Source organism: Sphaerodactylus townsendi, unplaced genomic scaffold (genome assembly GCF_021028975.2).
Source record: "Sphaerodactylus townsendi isolate TG3544 unplaced genomic scaffold, MPM_Stown_v2.3 scaffold_148, whole genome shotgun sequence".
In the NCBI taxonomy this organism is placed as follows: Eukaryota; Metazoa; Chordata; class Lepidosauria; order Squamata; family Sphaerodactylidae; genus Sphaerodactylus; species Sphaerodactylus townsendi.
Genome location: NW_025950046.1, coordinates 1 through 13,990, shown reverse-complemented (window position 1 = coordinate 13,990; position 13,990 = coordinate 1). Strand labels below are relative to the sequence as shown.

The 13,990-nt window shown below is 47.3% G+C and overlaps 1 pseudogene; it reads right to left on the bottom strand.

The window, feature by feature from the left end:
* Positions 1–530: 530 nt before the first annotated feature.
* LOC125424920 lies at positions 531–13,565 on the bottom strand (annotated as a pseudogene).
* Positions 13,566–13,990: the final 425 nt, after the last annotated feature.

Sequence of the window (13,990 nt, the reverse complement as noted above, 5' to 3'; positions counted from 1 at the left end):
TGAATGCCTGGCCATGCCCCCGTCGTGCCCCGCCCAGTCCCATTGCGCTACGCCACTGTTTGAATCCCACCACCAAACTGGGAACCCTGTTACTAAAATTTTTGGGTCCCCATCACTGCATGCCACTAAAACAGAGCTTTTAGCCATATAGGGGGCAAGGTTGTTTCTTCACAGTTCAAAGGGTTTAAAGAAGATGTTTTGGGCCAAAGACCCTCAGAAGACACTTATAGCTCTTCATTAACGAAATCCCATGTAACTCTGGAGAAAAAAATTGCTATTTTGGAATCTTTATACCAATAAAAGGTTGCAAACGAAATGAAACTCTAGAAGAAACCCCAAAGATTAAATATCTTGCCACTTCAATAATTATTGTATTTGTTCATTCAATCAACAATTGGAAACATTCCTAGTGCATACAGTGTAGAAGTTGGGCCTTCTGACTTCTTCCAACCTGAGATATCCATTTTTGGGACTGGCATCTTACTGAAATGTAGAGCGCTTCCTTCCCATTATCCTTCCCTTCTAGTCACCTCGGGGGGCTCGTCCAGTCACGGAGTCCCTGCTGGCGGACTTCATCCCTGTTCCAGACATGCAGATTATCCTGAATCCGTTTGCTGGCACCAAAATCTCCTAGTTTCACATTCCCAGAAGAATCCCTCAAAATGTTGGCACCTAAGGAGGAGTGAAAAGCCCAGAAGAGATCAGTGCAATCCCTGAGGCTGGTATATTCCAACAGCAAGATATTATCTGGCCTCTAGAAATTGAGGAGTGGGGAAAATATATGCCTCCCACAGAGACACTCTAGGAATGGGGGGATCAGTTTCCAAAGAAAGGGGTGTATTTGCTCCCTCTGTGGCCCCAGAGAATGGTTTAGAAGCAGAGGTGGGATCCAGCAGGTTGTCACCAGTTCCCGAGAGTGGGTTACTAATTATTTGTGTGTGCCGAGAGGGGGTTACTAATTGGGTCTGCTTTTCCGGTAGAAATTCCGTGGGTCAAAAAATGTAAGAATCCATTTGACTTCCTATGTGAAGCACCCAAAGTTTGCTGAAGGTAGAAAGCGGGATAATTCTCTCTCTATTTGGAATGCTGTTTTAAAAACATGTTTTTTTAGAAATATAGTAGAGTTCCACATGTGTAAGGGAAATGTCCTTCTTTTTTGAAGTTCAAGATGCAAAATTAAGTATTTAGAAGTATCAAATGTTTGACCAAGGCCTTGATCAATTAGAGGAGAAGTAGTTGTTTTTCTGTTGGCAGTAGGCTGATGGAGTCTTGCCCTAGAATGAGGTTTTAAATTATGGACAGAAAGATGCACCAGCTGGGGGGGTCCGGAACTTTTTTTTTTACAGTAGGAGTTTTTTACAGTAGCAGAGAAATTAGTAATGCCCCGCCCCCGGAAAGGCCAAACATGCCCCCCCATCATTGCCCGCCCGGCCCCATTGAAAAAGCTGCGCCACCATTTGAATCCCACCACCATAGGGAACCTGTTGCACAAAATTTTGGATCCCACCACTGTTTTAGAAGTCCAAAGGCATCTGAGAATCTGGCCATGCCAGCACAGGTTGATGGGAATTGTAGACCATGAACATCTGAAGCGCCAGAGTTGGACACCCCTGGACTATAATATAGTTGACTCTTTTCACTTGGCTGTTAGAATGTCTGTCAACATTCCATGACATTAAAGCAGCTATTACTGGCCTAACAGGGGTAAAGCTTAGCCAATGGCTGCTGGAAATATTTCTTTTGTACGCAGTGGAGGTTGTTATTTGTTTTTTTTTGCTTGGTGGGGTTTGTGGGTGCCTCCCAAAGCTGCTTTGCAGGTTCCATAAAGGCTGAGCACCTTGATGCTAGTAGGGCTGGCAACTGCTAAAGATGTCCCATGCAGGTAGAAGTTCCCCTTCTGATCTCCACCTACCTTTAATATCTCTGGCGGCACCAATCATATTGCTATGCAGGTAGAAAACTCCTTGGAGGATCTGTCTGGTGTACCTCCGGGTGACGTTCTCCGTCAGAGCCCCGTACGCTTTCAGCTGGTCTTTGATGGAGCCCTAAATGGGTGGGATAAGAAGGCCTCATTATCTGACCAAGACAGACACTCCAGCGACACCTACTTTAACTTTATGCAAGAGAGCACTGCATGATCGGCTGCCAGATTAGAGGACTCTTGGAGGGGAGTCATTCCTGCATCCACTTGGAGGAGGGGTGAGAACATTCTGTGCTGGCTCACACATACGATTATGTGCACTCCTCGTCTGGCCCACCAGCTTGCGTGGGACTGGAACCTAGCTGGGGAACTTTCCATTAGGAATACACTGCCTCAAGCCATACAGTCACACCGCAATATAGGAAAAGGAGCCCACTTACCCCTAGCATGCTCCATTCCACACAAGATGGACGGATTTCCTCTCCTCGAGAGTCTACTTAAGCAGCCGTAATACTGGACTATCCGCTCGTGGCGGAGGGTTTTCAATAGCTGGATCTCACATTCTAAGGCGTTCACTTCCTGTGACAAGGTAGAAACAACCAAGGAGGAATGAGAAGGGTTTTTTTTAACAATGCTGGCTGCCGGAGGGTGTACTGTACAGCCACGGCGGAATTCAAGAGCAGGCAAAAGCCAAATCTCCTTGGGACCGAGATCATTGTAACCCTGAGCCCACTGAAGAACAAAGCACGAGTAAATGCAGTTTCTCCTGGAAGTAAGGATGGATTCGTGGATTCTTTTTGTCCCGGCTGAAAACCCCAACAGAGATCCATCGATCAACACAGGTCCAGCTCATACATGCAGAGGCATGAAGCTCTCTGCCTAATTGCAGCTGACAGCCATTTTCAGCAGGAGAGAATCACTCCAGGAGAAACATTGCACTGGAGTTTGCTTCCATGTTTTAATAAACAAAATCTGCCTGTGAAAATGTGTAGATCCCAAAAAAGGCTGTGTGGAGGCCCCAATTCGAAAGGTCAAGCAGAAGTCGATTCTCATTGGCTCCTCTGTCTGTCTTTCCTTATCCGGCCCCTGCATTTTGCTCCAGACCATAGGTGTCAAACTCGCGGCCCTCCAGATGTTATGGACTACAGATCCCATCATCCCCTGCAGCATTATGCTGGAGGGGATGATGGGATCTGTAGTCCATAACATCTGGAGACTAAAGTTTGACACCTGTGCTGAGACCGCTTCTGAGACCTCCCTCCACATGGGAAATGGAAGAAGGAATATTAACAAGAGGTTGCTAAGCAACCATACACCTTGCCAGTTCATTTCCTGCCCAAATCTAAAAGTTGCAGGAATAGGAATATTCCTGTCACGCTGAAGGGACTTTTGAGCACACAAAGCATTTTCCAGTTCTTAAACTCTTTATCCTCAAAGAGTATTCCCCATTCTGATGTAATGAGTAGAGTACTTGAACTAGAGCCGTGGTGGCGAACCTTTGGCACTCCAGATGTTATGGACTACAATTCCCATCATCCCCTGCCAGGGGCTGATGGGAATTGTAGTCCATAACATCTGGAGTGCCAAAGGTTCGCCACCACTGAACGAGTGTCTGGGAAGTCTCGGTTAAAATGTTCACTCTGCCAAGGAAAACTACTGGATGACCTTGGGCCTATTGCTTTGCCTCAACCTATGGTATACTTGAAGGATAAAAAGGGGAAGAGAAACAACATATGCTGCTCAGATTTTAAAAATGCAGATTTAGCACCAATCACCTGTGACCATGAGATTTGCCTAAAGTCACTAGGCCCGTGGTAGAACGCGCGGCACTTCCAGATGTTGTGGATCATACAGTTTATCAGCCCCGCCAGCATGGTCAACTGGCCATGCTGAAAGGCTGATAAATTAATCTCCACAAACATCTGGAATATAAGAACGTTCGCCACCACTGCCCTTAGGGAGACGGTTTTAGCACCTTCCATGTAACAAGAAAAGCGTATAATAAACCTGGGTTGCAGACCAATCCAGAGAAAGTAAAGTACACAGTTGCTCTAGCAATTGAGTGGGAGGGTTAGAGGCTGAGCTATATGGCCGGGCATGGCATTGGCAATGTTGATATCACAACTTTGCTTCCAGAAGTAACTGTGAGAGTTACTTCTGGGAGAAGTAACTGCTGGAAATGACAATGGGAAGGAGTCCTGCTGAGGAACCGCACTGGCAACTCACGAGCTTTATGATACAGAGTTTCCAGCGATTCCTAAGGCTTCCTACTGTCAGTGCAAACATTGCCTGGAAGGGACAGAGCAAAACAGAGACCAGCAATGTTTTGCAATGTGATGATTGTGAGAGGCCTCCCACTAAGCTCACAAAGTGTGATCAATGTTAAAGCACTTGCACGCTTATTTGCATGGTGAGGATGTTTGCACTCCATGGGCATCGGAGATGCACGGTTTTGCCCAGGCCATTCATACTCACTTTGCTCGTCTCTTGGCTGTCGGGGTCAAAGGGCACCTGCTTCACTGAGAGTTCCCGGCCAGTGTCCACATCGTAGCAAAGATAAACCTCTCCAAAGGCCCCCCGGCCCAGCAGCTTTCCCAGCCTCCAGTTCACTGGGGCCTGCAGCGCTAAGTGAGGAGACGGAAACTGTTAGCATAGAAGAAGAAGAGTTTGGATTTACATCCCCCCCTTTCTCTCCTGCAGGAGACTCAAAGGGGCTAACAATCTCCTTGCCCTTCCCCCCTCACAACAAACACCCTGTGAGGTAGGTGGGGCTGAGAGAGCTCCGAGAAGCTGTGACTCACCCAAGGTCACCCAGCTGGCATGTGTGGGAGTGCGCAGGCTAATCTGAATTCCCCAGATAAGCCTCCACAGCTCAGGTGGCAGAGCGGAGAATCAAATCCGGTTCCTCCAGATTAGATACACGAGCTCTTAACCTCCTACGCCACTGCTGCTCCTTCAAATTGCTGCTAACTCTGCCCCTTTCCCCAGGAGATTCTTCACAAACCACAGAATACCGGCGCTCATTTCCAAGTTTCTAGCCCTCATTGAAAAGCTCCTAATTGATAGTCTGCCTCCGTCACAGGGACTCGGCCGATAACTCAGATTCAGTCAGCACACTCAACAAAATGGGACATCCAGCATCGCAGAAGCGAGATTTGAGCTGGGGACTTGCAGAACCTAGATCAAGAATGTCAAACATGTAGCCTGGAGGCGAAATCTGTCCCCTTTAGAGGGATTAACAGGCCTGCATGCCAGCTGAGGCCGTCCTCCCCTAATTCGGCCTGGCTTGAGCAGAGTACTGCTGGGTGTGGCATTGAAGTCGGGGGAAGAAGAAGGCGAGTTTGGATTTATACTGCCTGCTTCCTGTAGGAGAGCTCAAGGTGGCTTTGGCTCGCCAGCCTTTCTTCCTCTCCCCACAGCAGACACCTGAGTGAGGCGGCAGGGGCTGAGAGAGTTCCACAGAACTGTGGCCCCAGCCCAAAATTCTGCTTAGAGATGTAGAAGTCTTGGGAACACATCAGGTTCACCATTTAAGCCTCTGCCACTCAGTGTGGGAGGTAGCGGGGGAATCAAGCCCGTTCTCCAGATGATAGTTCACCTGCTTTTTAATCACTACACCACACTGGCTCTCCAGGGGAGAACAGGAGTTGCCGCACCTCGGCTGATAAGATCTTTTCGAGGGCAGTGACTCCACCTCTTGCGGTTTGCCAGCCCAGGCACCTCCTCTCTCCCTGTGCCATTCTAGGGCTGGCCGAGAAGCCACCCCATCCCCCAGCCTGGCCCAGCCAAGTGCTTTTCTGCCATATCCAGCCCTCATAACAAATAGGTTTGGGACCTCCCAGCTCAGATTATTCTCACTGCCTTTTGCTCTATACCCAGTAACTAGACAAAGGGATCTGCAGCCTCGCGACATACCAGATGTTCATGAACATACAATTTCCATCAGCCCCTGCCAGCATGGCCAAGTGGCCATGCCTGACAAAGGCCAGAATTGTAGTTCATGAGCATCTGGAAAACCGAGGCCGATTCTGGGCTGAACTGGAGCGAACAAATTTCTTACACAGATGCCCAGGTGATCCGCAGCTGTAGGTCGAGATCTGGCTTTCCGGCGGCTTGGGTAGAGGTTACAGCATTACACGTGGCAGCAAAGAGAATCCGAAACTCAGATCTGTTCGATCTCCTCAGCCCTTCTGCAGCAGCCATGGGGCCACTTACTGTTTCTCGTCTTGGCAGGAGACGAGGCGGTATGCCTTTGAATATCTTGTCGCAGCTACGCCACCACCTTCATAGCCGTGCCCAGCGATCTTCATACATAGCGTGATAGGCTTGTTATTCTCCGTTGAAGCTCTTGGCAGTCGGCTGAATGACGCGGGCTGGAAAAGATTCTCGGGGGGGGCGGCATCGCTTCACGAGGAAGGTCCTCGGCCTTTGAGAGTGGCGGAAGGATGAGAGAGAGGAATTAGGAGGCGACGGGTGGCAGCAACTCTTTATCTGCACGTGGATTCTTCCTGGATACACACATCTCTTCGATCTCAACATGCACTGTGTCGGGAGGAGCCGCTTGAGCTTTGCTAGTTACAGATATTCCTACAGGTCCAGTTCCAATGGATCAATGCCGCGTCCTTATACCCTGGGTCCTTCTGGCGCTCTTTACCTGCACTAGCACTTTCGTGTTTTCAAAATGAATCTTACCGTCACTATGGTCCTTGCGACTCTGGGAGAGGTGATATTGTCTTGGGAAGGTCCGCCAGCTACATTATCGTATCTGTCACAAAATGGGATATCAAAATCTGGTAAGATAAAGAATAAAACCGCGACTATATATTAGCATCGCCTTAAGAAAATCTTGGTCTTACCACATTTATCCCTGATTTACGATAATCCGTCTTTTGTATTGTAATTGTGTATTTTATCATGTTCACGAGCCCTTCCGGGGGGATGGGGCGTTGCTCTAAGACTAATTATAAATAAATAAATAAATTGCATCATATATTGTATTAAACCATTCTGAAGCATCGTGGATCTCACCTCGAAATCCAACTTTATTGCATAACATGTCTTTTTTCCTTTACTGGTTCTGCATTATTCCTGCACTTTAAAGGGCGGTCATCTGCTCAGTCGAAAAGAGGGCTACAAACAAAAGTAAATGTTTTGTAACCGAACCAAACTTCGAATATAGCATGAGCACTCAATGTTATTTCAATTGGCATGTGTAGTCATGAAGGTAAAGGGCTGCTGGCTCATGTCAAAGAGACACGAACAGGGGAAACCAACCGAGGACTGGGGCCAGTGGCTTAATAATTAGCTATGGAAATATCTCCTCGCTACATTTGGCCAGACAAACAGTGAACAAAGACTCCGCCCTTTTTCTGCCTCCTTTTTTTGGATGGATGGCTGCGGGAAAGATTTTTATAAAGCTCTTCCTCTTAGGTGCTGTGGTTTCCGGGCTGTATGGCGTGTTCTAGCAGCATTCTCTCCTGGCCCGTTTAAGCTGGATCTGTGGCTGGCATCTTCAGAGGGATCTGATAGATGCCAGCCTGAGACAACTATCGAATCCTCTGAAGATGCCAGCCACAGATGCAGGTGGAAGCGTCAGGAGAGAATGCTGCTTTAGAATAGAACAAACCTTCGAAACCACACAGCACCCCAGTGATTCCGGCGAGAAAGCCTTCGGACAATACTCTTCCTTTTGTTTTATCTGGTACCTTTGGGGTGATCAGCAAAGCCCAGTATTTGTCACCTGTATTACATGCCTGCTGCGCACGGCATGTTTCTCGAGCCGAGCCATCTGGCGTGGCACCGCCCAGAGTAGAAGGGGGGGATATAAATCTTTATTAATAAATAAACAACTTTTAAAGGGCAGCCGCGAACGGTGCAACCAGGGGGTCACAGAATCCACACGCGGCTCGCGTTGCAAATTCAGCTTCTACAGCCTCGGCTCGGCAGCCCTGCATAAATTCAAAGATGTTTTTCTCTTCCTCTAGACCTCTTGCCATGTATTCATTTTAATGGTGAGGGATATTCATTCCATTGCTTAATAACCATGATGCAATTTTCCATGATTTCACCCAAAACGCACATGTATGCTCACGAGTAAAACCATAGGCCAAAGGAAAAAAAAATCTTTGCAATTCCCATGTAGGACTTTGCAGTCGCAAGAGGTACCCTGTCGAAATTCTCCTGACCCCTGCAAGGGAAGTGCGTAGCGCCCACAGTGCCCAAACTCCACCTTTTTAGCATTTCAAGAGGTGATGCCAATCCTGGAATTTGCTGGCAAGATCTCCAGAGTCCAAAACAGGGGATGGAGCGGAAGAGAATCCAACACCAAAAAAGTCTCCCTAAGGGCCTCCGTGGAGGACTCCTCTTCTCTGGTCTATGACCCACAATATTGTCAATGGAATTACCTAAACAATCCAGGAGGCTGTCTTTTGGCTTGGCTTCTGTCCTCCTTAGAGATGGGGTTTGTGGTTAAAGAGGCGGGCTGTGTGAGAGAGGAGAGCTGTTAGAGTTCCACAGAAATATACTCCCAGCCTGTGTCCAGTTCTGGTCACTGCATCTCAAAAAGGATATTGAAGAGATAAAAAAAGTGCAGAGAAGGGCAACAAGGATGATTAGGGGACTAGAGCACCTTCCTATGAGGAGAGGCTGCAGCGTTTAGGACTCTTTGGTTGGAGAGGAGACTGCTGAGGGGATATGATTAGGATTTATAAAAGAATTATGCATGGGGTAGAAAATGTTGTGAGAGAATTTTCTCTCTTTCTCACAATCCACAGAACCAGGGGCATTAGATTTAGAAATGCTGGGGGAAGAGGAGTGGGACTAATAAAAGGAAAACACTTCTTCATAACGCGTGTGATTTAGTGTTTGGAATATGCTACCACAGGAGGTGGTGATGGCCTACTAACCTGGATAAAGCTTTTAAAAGGGGCTTGGACAGATTTATGGAGGAGAAGTCGATTCATGGGCTGCCAATCTTGATCCTCTTTTGATCTGAGATTGCAAATGCCTTAACAGTCCAGATTAACAAGGGTAACAGCTGCAGAAGGCCATTGCTTTCACATCCTGCATGTGAGGCTCCCAAAGGCACCTGGTGGGCCACTGCGAGTAGCAGAGAGCTGGACTAGATGGACTGTGGTCTGATCCAGCTGGCTTGTTCTTATGTTCTTATTCTTTTAATACAAATATTCTTTAAACTTACCCTGAATTTTAACTATAGCCCCTTGCTTGAAATAGTGCCTCCTCCCATGTGGCATGGACCGCTTTTTTGAGATTTTCATCCGGAGCCTTTCTGTAGGCCCCTTTACCTTTCTAGACCCCAGGCACCTAAGAACCAAAGAGCAGGATATCAGTGGGATGGAAGATTCAAGAGCTCCCTACCTTAAAATCAGTTCATCACCCCAGGGAAGACTTAAAAAAAAAATTCTCGGGTTTTTTAACTGAACTGTTTTTTGTGCCTTTTAAATGCCGACAAAATTTATTGTACATCAGCAAGAGCATAATTAAAATGCATGCTGGTAGATCTCAGGAGAGACACTGACTCCCCGCATTTAAGAAGAAATACAGGCTTGCTGGAAACGTGCAAAGAACTGGAAGGCTCTAAAGCAAGAAAATTCTGCTCAGAAGTCGACATAATCCTTCCCAACCTCAATACTAAGCAAAAACCAAGCCTTATTAATCTTTCACTTTTCATTCACGTCCACTAGAACTTTGACTTGATTCTCTGTTCATATTCTTGCCTGCGTTCGACCTAAGTGCTCCGCTTTGTACTAGGATCTAAGCGTGGTTTAACAACCTTCACCCGTATGGCGGTCAAATTTCCGACTCCAGTTGAGAACGACTACTTTGTCGAGGAACCATGCTCGAGACTCAGCTCGATACCAGTAAAGTGCAGAATCTCTGGTGCGGGAGTCCCCCATTCAGCCAATCCCAGCTGAGTGAACGGGCATGCCTGGCTGGCCAATCAAAAAGCGCCACCTTTGTCCCTCCAGAACCATAGCGTTTTTTTTTTAATAGCATTATTGAGGATAGATGGAACATGGCCGTAGAACAGTAGCCAATTGGGCAACGGTGCGGCGAAGAGGCACAGGATGATTCCGCCCTCCGAGGCTGGGATCAAGCTGGTTGCAGTGGGGAACAACAATAGTAGCTTCGACCACAGAGTCAGTACCCTTCTCTCAGGGAACTGGATTCGACCTATTTTACTCGTGTCTTGAAATGCAGCCCTACAATGACTCCAGCCATTTTTTCAATCACGTTGGGAGCTTCCTGCTGCTTGGTCAGATGTGTACAGGAAATCACTGGATTTAATGTCAATTTCACAGGGCAGTTAAGTCTCTCTGATCCAGGAGCCCTTCAAAGAACAATTAGATTTTTTTTAGGGTATCGGCTTTTGAGTTTGAATTTGGAAGTGCTGTTAAGGATTTTTAGACCAATAGCACCTTCCGGGACCAACAAACTTTTAAGGGTGTAAGTTTTTGAGAGCTAGAAGCTCCCTTAGCCAGATAAGAAAACGTTAAGCTCTGGAAATTTACACCCCCCAAAACTTGTTGGTCTCTGAGGTGCTGCAAGAATTGACTCTTCACTGTCATTCTGCGGATAGCGCAGCTACCCTCTTTCAAAGGAAACTACCTGGACAGACTGAGTAGACATCAGATGGGGAGATTCAGATTAGAACTCAGTAAAGATTAGCCCCCAACCCTTGAAGTTTAATTAGGGGAGGAAAGATCCCCCCCACCCCCGCTTTTTTGTTTTTAAAAAATAACCTTCCTTAAAGAGATTCTCCCAAGAAACGTTTCTGCTGCTTTTACATAGGAGCAAAGGCGGAAATCTATCCTGATTGCTGAGCTTTTGGGGTATAATGTATTTTTTTTCCTCCGGTTGCCCTCCCAGCTGACAATCCTGGCTGCCAAATGGTTTTTTAAATTCGGTATCATGGCGTTTCGCTGAAAAAATGACGTTAATTCCCCTGTTACATGCATGCCCACCCACATCCTTGGTGAAGGTAGGAAATCTGTAGCCAGAGAAGACCGTCAAGGCCCCGAAGCCCTTTCTCTTATGAGAGAATTGTAAGGGGATTATTCATGCTGAAACATTTATTCAAAAGCGTCAGTAATGTCACACCACATGAGGCAGCGGTTTTCTGAGAGTTTAGAAAAAAAGGAATGTCAACAAAGAACAGTGCTGAGGGAATTGAAACTTTTTCCTGCAAATGCTGATGCTTAAATATGAGTGTGTCAAAGATAGGGAGGCCCTAATACATATTACAAAGGGGGCTCTATTGTACATTCTAGTGATAATTTCGAATGTTATGGCTTTTAATATAGAGTCTCACTGATTGTTAGCTGCCTTCGAGCCCAGGCTGAAAGAAAGATGGCATTAAAATAATAATAAGACTATATAGAAGAGAAGAAGAGTTTGGATTTATATCCCCCCTTTCTCTCCTGCAGGAGACTCAAAGGGGCTGACAATCTCCTTGCCCTTCCCCCCTCGCAACAAACACCCTGTGAGGTGGGTGGGGCTGAGAGAGCTCCGAGAAGCTGTGACTAGCCCAAGGTCACCCAGCTGGCGTGTGTGGGAGTGCACAGGCTAATCTGAATTCCCCAGACAAGCCTCCACAGCTCAGGCGGCAGAGCTGGGAATCAAACCCGGTTCCTCCAGATTAGATACACGAGCTCTTAACCTCCTACGCCACTGCTGACCCTGGATATAAAGGGCATAGCAATGATGCTCACCAGGTGACCCTGGATCAAACATTGCCCAGCAGTTTAGCCTACCTTGCAGGGTTGTTATGAGGAAAAAATGGGATGAATTGGGAGAAGAAACAACCAAGTACCCTGATATTCTTGGAGGAAGGGCAGGGGAAGATATGTCATGAACAGATTTTTTAAAAAGATGTTGTTTATTTCATATTTTCATCCCCCTGGCTTACCTGTCTATGGATCTGTCCAAAGATTGACAACTTCCTGAGAGAGAGTCATCCGGGCTGATAAATGACTCCAGCACCTTATGAGAACGGGGTAAAAAAAAAGAGAAGATAATTAAGAAAAGACTCATTAAAAAAATCAGAAATCATTACAGCCCGTTTTGACAGCTAGAAGCACATCTGTGTTCTTAGACCCCTGCCAAAAACCCCTCAGAGTGACTTTTGACTCCCCTGTCACAATTTTAAAAAAGAGTTAAAGAACCCACCCTGTGTGTGGTCTTTCTACTCTAGAGACAGCCAATGTCTCTGCAACCACTAGGCCACTTTGTTTATTACCTTCACCCAATGGCATCTTGCGTGTAAAGTGCTGTAAAATCTCTGCTGATTTACTGCAGCTCCACAAGATTTTCAAGGCAAACAATTAAGCAGAGGTGGTTTGCCGCTGCCTTCCTCTGCAGAGCCTTCCTTGGTGGTAACCCATCCAAGATTTATGGCAACCCCAGCAAGGGGCTTTCAAGGCATGTGAGAAGCAGAGGTGGTTTGCCATTGCCTTCCTCTGCAGAGTTTTCCTTGGTGGCTTATATGTTTTGTCCATCTCACAGGTGGGAGGAGGGGTGAGGAACACTGGCATGCGTCTGGGTGGAGTTCATTTGCAGTTAAATTTTAATGTCTCTGGTTTTTGTTTTGGTGGCTTTTTTAGTACAGGTAGCCAGGTTTTGTTGATTTTTAGATTCTCTTCCTTTTTGGCCCTTTCCCCACTTACCTTAAGCCCCGCGCTACTCTCCTCAAGTAGCGCGGGGTCCAGCTGCACTCCCCACTTCAGGGGCGGCGAGAACGCAGCCTCCCCGACGTGCCTCTCTTGCGCCCCCTCGGCACGCGTAATTCCTGGCACCTTTTGAAATGGCGCCTTTTGATGACCCCGCGCAGAGCACGGGGTCGTGGGGAAGCTGGGGCACGCGCCGGGAATTGCGCGCGCTGGGAATTGCGTGCAGCAACCCTCGGACAAAGGTAAGTGGAGAAAGGGCCTTTATCGAAACTGTCCCAGTGTTTGTGGATTTCAACGGCTTCCCTGTATAGCCTGACACAGAAGCTGATGGGCATACCATGACATACCTCTGAAGATGCCAGCACAGATGCAAGCGAAACGTCAGGAGCAAAACCTACCAGACTGTGGCCACAAAGTCTGGAAAACCCACAATGTCCCATACTTTGTTTACTTCCATGCAAAGAAACATTACACTTGTAACCGCCCACCTCAAGAATGAGCCGGTACAGTCAAGAAGGGCTGGCAGAGCATGCCTGAATTAGTTCCAAGTGTCCCTAGGGATAGACTTGCTTTGGATCACTGGGAAGCAGCTTAATCCAGCTGGAAAGAAGCTGGACACATCCCCTGTATGAAGGATCTGAGAAAATTAACTGGCCCAAGAAAAAGTACGAGGCTTATAGCCAGAAGTACCCAGTCGGGTCCTTCCATGGTTCCTGGCTGCATTCTCTACCCACTCACTCCTCCCTGGCAACACGTCTGCAATCTCCCCTAAGCCAAGCCCAAGCGGGGTCTGATTTTTGAGCTTCAGCCACCGCTGCTTACATTTGGGTCCATCGTTTCTGGAATGAACTCCCCTTCGCTGTTGATGCTGGTGTAGGAGCCCTGGCGAGCGATCTGCTGCTGCTCTTCGGGGACACTCCCAGGGGGCGGAGAACTCCGGCCTGTGTGCAGGGAGCCTGCAAGGGAGAGAGAGAGAGAGACGTTGCTGGGACAGAGTGCGAGAGATGCCAAGCGCAAGTCCTATGGGTGACAAAAAGAGACCGATTTTATGCAGGGAACAGCCATAGACTAGTGTCTGCAGGTGAAACAACTAGCAACAGGTGGGGAAAGCACCCCAAATGATGAATGGAGGGATGCTGTTGGTTATGCTCTCTGGGAGGGTTTTATTGACAGTTTTAATGCTGGACGCCAAGTGGTTTATGTGGAACGCTGTAATTTTATGTTTGAATGATGTTATTTATATTAATTATTTGTTGCTGTTACCGTTTATATAATATTATTTTGTTGTTCACCGCCCAGAGCCCTCAGGGGATGGGGCAGTATGTGTGTGTGTGTGTGTGTGTGTGTGTGTGTGTGTGTGTGTGTGTGTGTGTGTGTGTGT